The 13,346-nt window shown below is 41.0% G+C and overlaps 1 protein-coding gene across 9 annotated transcripts in view; it reads right to left on the bottom strand.

Annotated features, from left to right (window-relative positions):
- The window catches only part of GRIN2B (glutamate ionotropic receptor NMDA type subunit 2B), a 543,572-nt gene that overhangs the window by 319,358 nt on the left and 210,868 nt on the right, over positions 1-13,346 (bottom strand). The window lies entirely within an intron of this gene.

The following is a 13,346-nucleotide window of genomic DNA, read 5'->3' as shown; positions in this document are numbered from 1 at the left end:
AAAAAAAAAAAACAGGGATCCCACGCAGCTCAGTCCCAGGTCCCATCAGACTGGGACTTATCTAGTGGTGTTGCTCAGCCCTACATCCTTTTCAACTGTTCTTTCCCTTTCTACTTCTTGTCTTGTCCTATGCTCCTCTTGCCTTCAGAACTGTCCTCTTGTTCTGAATGTTTGGGTCCTAATCGAGACAGACTGGGCAAGGAAAGGTTCACCTTTGCCTAAGCTCAAGTCGACCACTGTCTGGACAGTTGGGATAGTCCCTTCCCGGGTTAAGCTAGATGTCCCAAGAAGACTAAGTAAATGAAAGTGTTCAAGAGGAAGTGCAACACATGCTGATGTCCATGGGCTTTACTGTCACTCGGGCAAGGGATCTTGGTTCCACATGCCACAGCCAGTGTGTCACCACCGGCCATTTATCTTCCTTCCTACCCTCAGTTTCTTCAATCTATAAGTGGGGGGGGAACAATCTTGCTGCCAAAATCCTAGGGCCCCTTAAAGGCTTAAATCTGCTAAATGTGGATAAAGCAGTATTTCATATAAGGTGCAGCAGTAACATGTAGTAGGTACACTTGGTTTAAAAAGGAGGGAACAGGAAGAAACTGACTTCTTCTGAAACCCCAGATCTAGGCCAATGAAAATCCAGGACTCCCAACATACCCCAAAGAGCATGTTAAGTGAGCCTAGACCAAGATACCTCACAACCTGCATTCCAATTGAAAGTCAGAGACAAAGGGTCCTTGAACTTGATATCTGACAGTTGATTTTCCCCATTCCCAATTCCATGGCCTCTCCTTATCATTTCCACTTTGCTCCCTCTCTCCATTCTGTTCTCCTTTGCTCTTCTCCTCTTCTCCATTAGCTTCTTCTCATCTTTCTCCAACTCCTCTCTTCCTGCTTTTTAATCATTAGTAAGCAGCCACAGAAAAGCTCAACAGGTAGATACTGATTATCACAAAACTTCATCATCTAAACAATATGCCACGTTCTACTCACCAATGGTCTGCAAACCTGGCTGTATCTCAGGGTCCCTTAAGGAAATTTATGAAAACAGCAAGTAGTGGGGAATGACTCCAAAAGAATACGTGGGTAGGGAACCAGAAAATTCATATTAAAATAATAATAATAATAATAATAATAAAATAAAATCCTCTTTTAATTCTCAGATCCAGTCAATGTAAGAACCACTTCTACACATTGTACACTTGGGCTAACGAAACTCTGTCAAGCTCCTTTCCTCCAACTTTCTGGATGTTTTTTAACTCCTTCGTTGGGAAGGATAGGTGGGAACCATCCCCTCAGCTTCTTAAGTCTTGTAGCTTTATTTTTTGAGAATTTACAACATTTGCTTCTATATAAGTGGTAGGACACTACAGTGGTAAGTGGATAAAGGCCAAGGGGCTGGAGGGAGCTGGAAGAACCGCACAGACAGTGGATCTGTGAAGGCAGAAGAAGTGAGAGTAGAGACGGAAGGCAGTGGACATATGGGCAGGGAGAAGGAGGAGGAGGAGGGGTAGGTGGCAGCAGCATGCAGGAACTCCAGTGGAGTCTGTTGTCCTAGCAACATGATGATGCTCAAAGGTTGAAGGCAGCCGCTCCTTACAACTTTGGACGACAGGTTGTCAAGGTAACAGAATACATCCAAGACATATGGTGGCAGGCCAGGAAGACTTGGCGGGGGTGGGGGAAGGGCGGGGGGGGCGGGGGTGGTTGGTGCCAGAAGTCCTCAGGTCAAGGCAGGCTGCATTGACTGGCTTGGTCATCACACTCCCTCCCATTCTCAATGCCCACACCTCTCACCCCAACATCTTACCCCAGTTGCACCATTCCCAATTCTACCCTTCTCAGTGCCATCACCTCCATTTGGAAAAAATGAGAAATTGTATCAGACTGCAATTATGTAGACCCAAGTCCAGGAACTGGCCATAGGACATTGATACATGAGAACTCCAACAACTCAAAATAATAGGCAGCTATTTATTCAGAGGAAAGCCAATCATAGTGCTTCTGACTACCTACTGTACTTTGCTAATTTTTTGGCAGGTCTGTAAACAAACTTTAAAAAAAAATAGAAAGCTGCATAATCCATGGATATATTGAAAGAAAATCATTCCTGAATCGAGAGGAATTTGTATTTCAATGCTACTAGAAAAGACACTACCAGCCATTTATTCAAACCATGTGTGTACCTGGCAAAGTAATGGGTGCTTTAAGGGTTATTTCATCATCTCATAATAGCTCTTTGAAGTTGATGAATATTAACTCTCTTATAGCAGTGAAAAAATAAAACCAAAAACCAGATCACAGAAGTCACACAATATAGCAAAAGGTCACTGAGCTTCTGAAAGGTGGAGACATGACTTAAAATGGCTTCAAGGTATATATTCGATCCACTATACTATCTCCATCTGAAAAGATGCTAAGTCAAATTACATCATTCCCTTCTTATACCTTCTGGAATGAATTGAAAAATACTCAACTCCACTCTGAGGCTCTCAGGCCCTACATGATCTGGCCCCACAGCACCTTTCAGCCTCATTTTCTACCATTGTCCCTACTGCCCACCACTCTCCAATTCTACTGATCATCTGGACACTTCTCAAAAAACAACAACAGCAAAAACATGCCCCCTTCAAGAACTTCACACCTGCTCTTCTCTCTGCCAAAATGCTGCTTAACATCTTCATGCATCTGGATCCTTCTCATCACATCTCAAGTGCTACCTCCTCTGAGACCTACTCTGAGAACCCTAAAATTACCCTGCATAAATACCCCTTCCTGCTATTTTCATAAAAACAGTTCCTTCTACCTAAAATAATATTGTTTATTTATTGTCAGTCAATGTCCATGAGGAAGTGTCTTTCTTACGGGCTGTATCTCCAGGACCTTGGACAGTATCTACATCCAGTAGATACCTAATAAATATTTTTTAAATGAATGAATAAGCAAATGAGAAAGAATGTTGTTTGCTAAAAGAAGTTTCAAAATCTCTTGGATTTGGAAACTTAATTGCACTGATTAAATTTAGCTGGTGATATTTTACCGATTAGTATGTCATGAGAATCATATGTGTTTATCTTCTGGAATTTAAAAAAAATACTTATTTCTTTCTGCTTCCTCCTTTGAAAGTAGGCTAATAAAGTCAAGATTATCACTGGCACCCAACTGCTTTGCATAAAAAATTTTGTTCTGCTACCTCAGAATGCACTCCTAACTGGAGGCGGCCCTTTTTGCCGTGTCTGAGTACCAGAAAAAAAGTGGACATGAGTGTTAAAACTCTAGATGTGAGTGCCGAGTTGTTGACTGCTGGTATCTGGCTGATGTGAGGAAGAGAGGGGGGATGGGCATAACAGCCTAGAGAGAGACAGAAATGTATTTTCCAGCAACCAGAGATTGATTCTCTCATCCATTTTCATTTCAGTTTAAAATACTTTTCTCTTAATTGCAACTGACATCTGCTGCACTGAAATAATTAATTCATCCATACATTTAATAAATATGTATTGAAGGCTTGCTATGTGCCAAGCTATATGTTAGGTTCTGGGGATAAAAAAATGAAAAAGCCATAGTTCCTGCCCTTATGAAACTTGTAGTCTAGCAGGGCAGGCAGCTAATAAAAAAACAATTATGATTAATTACAGCTGTGATAAGGACGATGAAAATTACAGGATAAAAGAGAATAAAAAGACAAGAAGCAGGAGTTCAACCTGAGGGTGGAAAAAAAATCTAAAAGCATGAGGATTTTGGATTGGGCAGCCTTAGGTGTTTACATTTCCCTCTTCACTCATTCATTTACTCAATGGAGACTTAACTGAGAACCTCTCATTAATCCACACTCATTGTCCTACTGTTTGCCAGGTCTTTTCTAAACACTTCTAATAATCTTACTTAATAACCTTAAGAAATAGGATCTATTTCTATCACCATTTTAGAGAGAGAAATCTAAAGCTCAGAGAAGTTAAGTACTTTGCCAAAGAATCACACAGTAAATAGCTAATCCAGGAAACAATCTAGGCAGTGAAATCCTAGAGATCCTTCTTGTAATTATGGTTAGATTTCCTAAAGTTCCTAGGGCTGCCACCAAAAATTACTACACATTTGGTGGCTTAAAACAACGAAAATTTATTTCCTCACAGTTCTGAAGCCTGAAATCAAGGGTGTTCTCAGGGTCATGTTCCCTCTTAAGGCTCTAAGGAAAAACTGCCCTTCGCTTTTTCCAGTTTCTGGTGACTTCTTTGGCTTATGGCTAACTAACTCTAGCTGCCGCCCCTCTTTCAAAGCCCTCTCCTTTGTGTCTATGACTTCTCCTCTTCTTTATCTTATAAGGACATTTGTCACTGGATTTAGAGCTACCTGGTTAAATCCAAAATGAGCTCATTGTGAGGTCCTTAACTTAATGACAACAACAATGACCCTTTTTCCAAATCAGGTCACATTCACAGGTTACAGGAGTTAGGACATGGACATATCTTTTTGGGGGACCACCACTCATCCATTACACTGTGTATATAGAGCACACAGTTTACTAATTGTTAATTGTTTAATAAAAGTTAGCTATTGCAACGCATCAGACACAATAACATTCGCCAGGAATACAAAAATTAGTAAAGTATAGCCCTGGTCTACAATGAGCTCATTGTATAGCAAGTGAGATGGACAGGTAAATAAGACAGGCTATGATAGCACAAATAGCACACAAGTGGAGTGCAAAAAAAAAAAAAAAAAGTAAATCTTGCAAAGATGAGACTCAGAAGAAGGTTCACAGAAGTGCTACAACTTCTCTTAAAAAGTGAGTAGGTGTTTCTAGATGGACAAGGGAGAGGATATTCTAAGGCAAGGAGGTAGCACAAACAAAGGCACAGAGATGCAAAGCCGCCAGGACCAGTCAGGGAGCTATAAATAATTCAGTGTGGCTTAACATTACTGTTCAAGGGCTGGGAGGTGAAGAGAAAATCCTGGAGAGGTAGCCTGCGACCAGATCAAAGAGGATGTCTTATTCCAAGCTGTTGGAAACCAGTGCAGGGTTTTAAGCAAAAGTGTATAACAACCAGATTTGAGTTTCTAAAGAATCACACAGGTAAGCTACCATGTGGCTATGCAGATGAGAGAGAGAGAGGGAGAGATCGGAGTGCCAGCATTGAGGTCATCACAGTGCCTGGAGGGAAGAGGACCATGAAGAGGACCATCATGACCTCCTTATTGTTTGCACAACCATCCCGAGGGGGAAGAGAGTATCCTGGCTTAATTTTCCAAATTGGGTCACCACCCTTCTTAGAACTCTCTCTTGGTTTCTATAATGCCTCTCTTTCCTTGTCTTGTTCTTATCTCCCATAATTATCCTAGCCCCTTTATAACCTCCACCCACTCTGGCTATCCCAGTCATGTATCTAAAGTGGCTCTGTCCTCATTCCACTTATTCATTCTGAGCCATCTCATCCATCCTCCTGGTTTCTACTACCCTCTGCTTGCTAATGAGGTTTGTATTTGTATTTCCAGCCCAAATCACTCCCTTTACTTCCAAGTCCAAATCCAACTGCTTACTAAACATTTCCACTTATATGACCTACCCATGTTCTAAATTCTAGTCATTCACCTTCCCACTGTCACCAAATGTATGACAAACCTAATTACTCTTGTCATCGTAATTTTTGGAATGACACTAAAAGGGTCAACAGTGTTCAATGCTGCAGAAGGTCAAGAATGACAAAAAGACCGTTGGATTTGGCGTTTTGCGGAAAGTGAGAGACAAGGAAGTGAAAACAGCAATCTAACTTCTTTTTAAGGAGCTGAAATGTCAAAAGAAAGAGGGAGGGGGAACTAAGGTCAGGAAAAGCTTTTATGTTTGTTTATTAATATGAGAGTGGTCTGAATTGTTCGAGCTTATGAGATTAGGGACATGAAGACTTCTCCTGATCTAATACCCACACCCTGCTTTTTCCTTCTTTGAGTATGGGCATGATGCCTAGAGCTAGGGCAGCATCATTGTAACCATGATAAAAATACCAGTGGACTCCCAGAGGTCAGCCCTGACATCACTACATCACTGAATCACCCCCCCCCGCCCCCCGCAGTCCTTGGCTCCAGGTGCCTTGATCTGAGACACCAATAAGCACATATCTGTTTAAGCTGCTATGAGCAAATCACTAGCTAAAGGTCTTGGGCAAGATAGTTAACCTCTCCAATCTACAATTTCCTTATCTGTGAAAAAGGACGAAACATACGCCTCATAAATGTAATGAGAGAATTAAATAAAATAACATTTTTAAGCTCACATAAGGTGACTAGCTCAGAGCTTGACAAAAGTCAATGACCAATCAATGTTAGTTCTTTTCTCATTGCAACCTCTTAACAAACGTATGATAATTTGGGTGTTCTTTGTCACTGTAAAAGAGAATTGCAGCAATAATTTTTTTGTCCTCAGAAAAATGGAATCAAACTAGCTTTTAAAATGATTCTCATGCACACTGGACCCTTAAACCAAAGGATCAAAATATAATTTTGAATAAAATATGGATCTAATGTCTAAAACTAAGGCAAAAAGAACCACAGAAGTCTCAGAAAGGAGAATAAAAATATAGTCTTCATGTAGAAATCATAATCCTATAATCCCATAATCATAAGGGGTTTTTCAGGAGTATCAGTATGATCAATTAAAAGCTGGCTGGTGATAATAAATTAACTGTCTTCCTTTATATATAACATAGCACTACTTTCTATCTAGTACCTTTAATATGTCCCTCATCTAACAATTCACTTTTTCTTATATAGCAACACTTCCAAATCTATGCATGACCCTAGATTCAAACATTATTTTATTCTGTTAGGCTTTCCTTTTTGGTGTTCTTGACTTATCTTCATTGCTTATATCCTGTATCAGTTTATTGAAATCACTGTATGGCTCTGCTTTGAAAATCTTGATAAGCCTGATCACATCACAATCAGCAACTGCATCACTGCAGAGGCAGAACCCACTGAGCCGCTGCTTCTCCACCAGGCCTAAAATGAAGGGTATTAACATCCCAAGGCTTTCTCTTTCAGTTAACAGGAAAACATTAAGATCCCATTTTCTTCAAATGATTAGGTGTGGTCTGGTATATGAAAATACAGGAAAACATATACTGAGGACCTACTGTTTATCAAGCATTGGCTATACTGCTTCAGAAAGCTCACAACCCACTGGGAACTAGGTGGTATTGTGTCCCCATTTCGCGAATGGAAATTTTGAGGCCCAGAGAGCTTAAAAGGCACAACGAAGGTCACATAACTGGCGAATGCATAGGAGCTCAAGCCTCACAGCTCCAAAGCCTGCATTCTCTCCACGTAGTACTACTGCCTTCCTGCAGACACGCCATCATTTCCCGGAGGATGGATGAGAAACACAGGATGGCTCATGTGTTACTTTCTAGCACCAGGTACTTTAATGTCTATAGATGCCTAAAGCAATTTCTGGGGTCTGTTTCTCCAAGCATTAAAACTGCACCTGGGACACCTGGGTGGCTCAGCAATTGAACGTCTGCCTTTGGCTCAGGGCGTGATCCTGGAGTCTCAGGATCGAGTCCCACACCAGGCTCCCTGAATGGAGCCTGCTTCTCCCTCTGCCTGTGTTTCTACCTCTCTCTCTCTCTCTGTCTCTCATGAATAAATAAATAAAATCTTAAAAAAAAAAAAAAACACACCTGGACTTCAACTAGCCAGTCTCTCAAAAGCAAATCTCAGCTCCAATTTTAAAGCTGGCCAACAAGAAACCCATTCCACAGACACAGGTGGAAAGTCCTGGAATCCACACAGACATGAGGGCTGAACCACTGCAAAGTCTATAGTGTCTTAGAGAGACTACCCCCTCATCTTTCCCCAAAGTATAATTCAAGGAAGGAGAGAAGGTGGGAGAGGAATAACCGACCTCCAGGCAGGGAATACTATCTCAGCTTTCTGCTGACTCCTCAGTGTGTGGAAGGGAGTTTCAAAATCAGCCAAAAAAGTTTTAAAGTCAAACATACTTGGATTTGGAACCCAGTCCCACTATTTTTCTAGCTGTGTCACTTTGGCCATGGTACATGCTCTCATTTAGTTTCCACATCAACTAAAAACAAATGCTACACAGGATCGCAGAAGAATTAAAATGCTCATTAACATTGTGCCTGGCACAAAGTTAGTGTGCTCTATTAGCTTTTTTCCCCCCTCTTAACTTCTCCACGATGTCTTCACTCTCCACAACCAAACTGTAACACCATGGTTTGCCCTTGAAGGATTTAGTCCCCAGGAACACCATATGACAGACCACTGCAAGCCAGGTAAAAAACTAAAAGACACCAAAATTAAGGAAGAAGCACAGGGTAAAATATGAGTAGCATAGCCATCTTGGTTTCAAGATTATGCTGGATATGGAAACTCACATGAGCAACCAGAAGGCAATAGTCTATTTACAGTGACACACATTACTGCTGGCTCAACCATGCTCTCCAACACACTGCCATCAGATGTGTGTTGGGGAAGGCACAGCCAGTAGGGGGAGAGAGTAAGAAAGGTAGAGCCAATGAAGACTAGGAGCCATTTTCCTAGCCCCAGTTGGATTCAAAATGTAAGGCTCTGTACAAAAAATCAGAGTGCTATTCAAAGTACCAAACAATTGAGAAAGAAAAAAATCATAACAACAGACTCCAGAGTGAGAATATTTTCACATGGCCTTTAATCAGGAACAAGATATGGAGTATGGCACATGTTTTAGCTACTGTACTTCACTCTGATCAACCCATCTACTTCCAGACCCTGACTTTCTACTTGGCATCCCTCTTCTCTTCCATTCTTGCAGCATTCAAGATCAGATCATGTGTCCTCTTGCCTGATCCTACCGTTAACTTTCAGTTTCTGTCTTCCTTCCTACCTCCTGCCCAAACCATTTCCACTGGTCCTAATGCTGATGTCAGTATGTCTGTCATTCCCTGTCACACTGCTCTTTATTCTTTCACCTAAAGCAACTGTTTGTACAGCACTTTTCCATAGTTTTTCACACCTGTTTTATTTCGTTTTATCTTCAAAGTGTTGCAAGGTGGGTAGGGCAAAAAACAAAATCGAAATCTTATAAACTCTAAAATGAGTATCATGTAGTTATATGATTTGTTTGTTCAAATTTCCAAAGCTCATGAGAATGGAGACTAAAACCCAGGACTTATAATTCTTACTGAGGCAGAAGTTATCAATAGGAAGCATGAGCTTCAAAATAGGTACTTCGGGGATTTGAATCCCATTCCCACTGCTCACAAACTGTGGTCTCTTGGATCAGTTATTTAACCTTTCTGAGCTAAAGTCTGAAAACCCAAGAAAGATTTCAGCATATCAGCAGAGAAACCTCCTAAAAAGAAATGGGAAGTACATCTAGCTTTAGTTCATTATTTAGATTAAGATGAGCATCCTAAATCCAGGATCTCAGGGAGAAAAAAGCAATTATACCAAGGCAAAATAAAGTAGACTCTTTATACTCAGGTGGGGAACTGCCAAAAACCACCTCATGCATTTTTAAATGGTCTCTGTTACTATTCTAAACAGTCTTGTGTTATAAACACCTAGCTGTACTTTCCTTGTTAGAGCTCTTCCATAGCTGAACATGCCTTTTTTTTTGGCTATGGCACGGCTATACCACCAATGAGCTTTGGCTTCATGGTGGGGAAGGACCAAGGTTCCTACCTCACACATCAGAGCCCCCAGATTTTCACCTGAATGCTCTTCTTGGTTGGTCTCCAGTTGAGAAGTGTCTCAACAATTGGCCATGGCTCTATTCAACTCCCATTCTTTTCCTGTATCATGAAACCTTTCTTTCTTCAAATTGTCCCATATAATCATCAGCTTAACCTACAGAATGCTGTGCTGGACACTAAGTGAAGCACTTGCTATTCATTATCTCATGGAATCTTCAACAGCCCTATATAAATTATATGTTAAGGAGATCAATATTTAGAGTAAGTGGTTGGTGAGTAGTCCAGATTCCCACATCCAGAGGTGCCTCCTAATAGCTCTACTCTTCTACCTCCCACACTTTTTTCCACCATGGTATAAGGTACATTTCTTCATTGGAAGAGTAGAACACTCATGTCTGTACTCATGAATTAGCATATGCCAAAAGAGTGAGCACAAGCTATTTGACCAGATGCTAAACTTGTGTCTCTCACCCCATCGGTCAAAAACCTCTATAACTGGGGCACCTGGGTGACTCAGTCAGTTAAGCATCTGCCTTCAGTTAAGCATCTGCCTTCGGTTCAGGTCATAATCCCAGGGTGCTGAGATTGAGCCCCACCTTGGGCTCCCTGCTTAGCGGGGAGCCTACTTCTTCCTCTCCTTCTGTGACTCCCCCTAGTTCGTGCTCTCTCTCTCACTCTGCTGTCTCCCTCTCAAATAAATAAATAAAATATTTTTAAAAATCTTTTTAACCATGTTTTCTTGCATTACAACCTCCTTCAATCTGGGACTTTATTCCTGTAATACAACCTTCCGCAAGAACACTTGGTTAGCGGGCTTCATTTGAAGCAAACTAGCAACATTAACAAAACTGAAGTAAAATGAAATGCCAATTACCTATCTCCTAGAAGGAGGAAACAAAATGGAAGGCTTATTTATCACCCTTTGGAGGGTGTCAATTCCTCAAAGACTAGGCCTTAAACGTGGCAAATCTGTATTTCTTAGATTTTCTACATCAGTTCCGTTTTCAAGTGTTGTGTCCTATGGCCGCATAGTTGATTCATAGTTGTCAAACTCTGTGTCCTCATTCTGTGTTTGTAAAATATGTTCATGGTACTTAAAAATAAACTTCTATTTAAAAAAAATAAAACTGGCCTTAGAGTTTGAGATGTTTTATTTTTGAAACTTGCCCCAAAAGCTTGTTTCTCCAAGATCTGGGGGACTCTTTATTTGCCTTCATGAAAATCCCTTAAGCCTGTGAATGTTCCTTTGCACAACTCCCAGGAATCTTGGTGCGGCTGCTCACTCAGCCCCAGTGGTCCCTGCCATTCTCTTCTGCAGCTTCCAGCTCTATCAGGTGTCTGACCCTCAGGAATGAGCCTTCTGCACTCCAGGTTCTGTGGTGTCAGGACCTCTTTTTTTCTACCTTTTCCTCTTTCTACCTAATCTTTTGGAAATAGTTTCAGGTCAAAAGTCAGTTAGATATTTTTTTAGGCTATTTTAGGAAATTGCCTAAAAACCATTGCTTGCCTCCTTCTCTCTCTCTCTCTCTCTTATGGAGAGAGAAAAAGAGAAGATGGAATATTTGGGTGTGGTTGCCATGGTGGGGAGGTGTTAGGGGAGAGAGGCCAGAGAAGGGTCTCATTACCATCACCTCACTGCTTTCAACCCTCCCTTTTACCCCTAGAGGTAGGAAACAGCAGGCCCACTCTGGACTCAGGCTACACCTAAGCGCTATGCCATTTCAGCTCTTCATTGTTTCTCTCCTCTAGCCCCAGGATTTCCATTATGAATCAAGTGATGGATTACTTTCATTCAGGTAACAATCTAACACAGTGCTATGTAATGGAGGAGAAAGTAAAGAATCAGAAGGTATGTGAGACCTTGACTAGCCTTGCCATTTTCTTGAGAGGCAAGACAGCATGTGGCCTTTGGAGCCAATGACCAATGTTGAAGTCCTGGCTGCCACTTACTAGCTACACATCATTTTGGCTATGGTTTTTTAGTCTCTCTGAGCCTCAGTTTCCCCATCTGTCAAATGGAAATTAAAAAAAATATCACTCAGCTCACTGAGTTGTTAAGAGTATGAAATAAAACAACACATGCAAGGTGCTATGTGCTGGAGCACATGGTAAATGCTAGCGTGCCGGGAACAAATCAATGAACAAAAGAGCCCAGTCTCTCAACATGGTCTGCATTCTACCTCATACTATATGATTATTATGCATTTGTAAGAAACACAAGAGAGAAACAAATAACCAGTGCAGCCAATAATCTTTTCTACTGGGGCAGGAGGGTGGGCATGCTGAAATGACAGAAATTGCACAGTAGTTTGCATAACCAAAAAAAATATTTTCACCTGTCGTGTTCTCAAGATAGTATGCACTTATTTATGATTCAAAAATTTGGCTCATCCATCTTGGCCTTCTTACAGTGCAATATCATGCCCTCAAAATACCGCTGCTAAAATATAACACCATCAGCTAAGGACAATGATGTTAAAAAATATATATCTGAAGCAAAAGCACACTGGGTTTCTCACAGTTGGTTTATATTTTCCATTCTGCTTCAGTTTATCCCACCTCTCTCAGCATGGGCTTCTAGTGCAAAAATTTGTTTTCTAACTTCTTTACCTGTGCCCATGTGAATGGAACAAGATGTTTCTCATATGCAACTGAGGTCCCTCCATTTAGGACTTCAATTTAACCTTTCCTAGACTGAATAAAGGAAACTCCAAAACAGAAGCTAGTCAGCTACACCTGCTGCCGACAGATGGCGGTAATGATCACACACGGTTATTTCAGCCTGCTAAATCCTGCGCTGTAGTGGTTCTCAACTGGCCAAAGAGCACATAGGAGGTGTCAGTGCTAGCTTTTGAGGTGTTTACAAACATCATTAACCCCGGAGCATGTCCTTTAAGTACAAAACTAAAGACAGTTTTGACGGTGATGATAAAAAGTGTAAGATGACAATGCAGAGATGGAGACCATTTTAAAAACCCAAAGTGATGAAAGCAATAAATCCTGCACCTGTGGTGAACTGAGTCATTCTAAGATATAACAGCAAAGGGAAATACATATGTGAGAAGTGCTGTACCTAAGCAATGAGCAATAATCAATAAAATAAGGAAAAATATCTGAATAAGTAAAAACTGTAAAAACAAAACATAACCACAAACAAAACACCTTCTACAATTAGAGAATAAGCATCACTGTCAGATGATAATTAGCTTGTCGTAGATCAGTTTCTAACGTTAATGTAGAAGAGTCTACAATTTATTTGAGGCCATACACCTGTGGTGCTCAACCTTAACCACATACTAGAACCATATGGGAAGCTTTCAAGAAGCCAGACGTCCAGGCTATACCACAGGCCAACAATCAGAATCTCTGGGGGTGGGACCCAGGCATCAGTAGTGTTGAAAGCTGCTCAGGGGATTCAATGTTCAACCAAGGTTAAGAACCACTGCCTTCAAATCTAAGTATGGAGAAAATGCAGCTGCTACTGGTTCTGTAGATTAAAATCAATTCCAATGTGTAGATCTAGGTGTGATGCGCATAGACACCTTAGCAAAAAGTGCTTCCCTGTGACATTCATATCTTCAAGGAGACAAATAATCTGCCTCAAGGGATTTTTCTTTTTATAGTCTTGAAGCTGTCATGGGGGCGGGGGGAGTAGAA

Source organism: Canis aureus, chromosome 25 (genome assembly GCF_053574225.1).
Source record: "Canis aureus isolate CA01 chromosome 25, VMU_Caureus_v.1.0, whole genome shotgun sequence".
NCBI classification, from domain to species: domain Eukaryota; kingdom Metazoa; phylum Chordata; class Mammalia; order Carnivora; family Canidae; genus Canis; species Canis aureus.
Note: the sequence above shows the minus strand (reverse complement) of the source record. Positions and strands in the feature narration are given on the sequence as shown.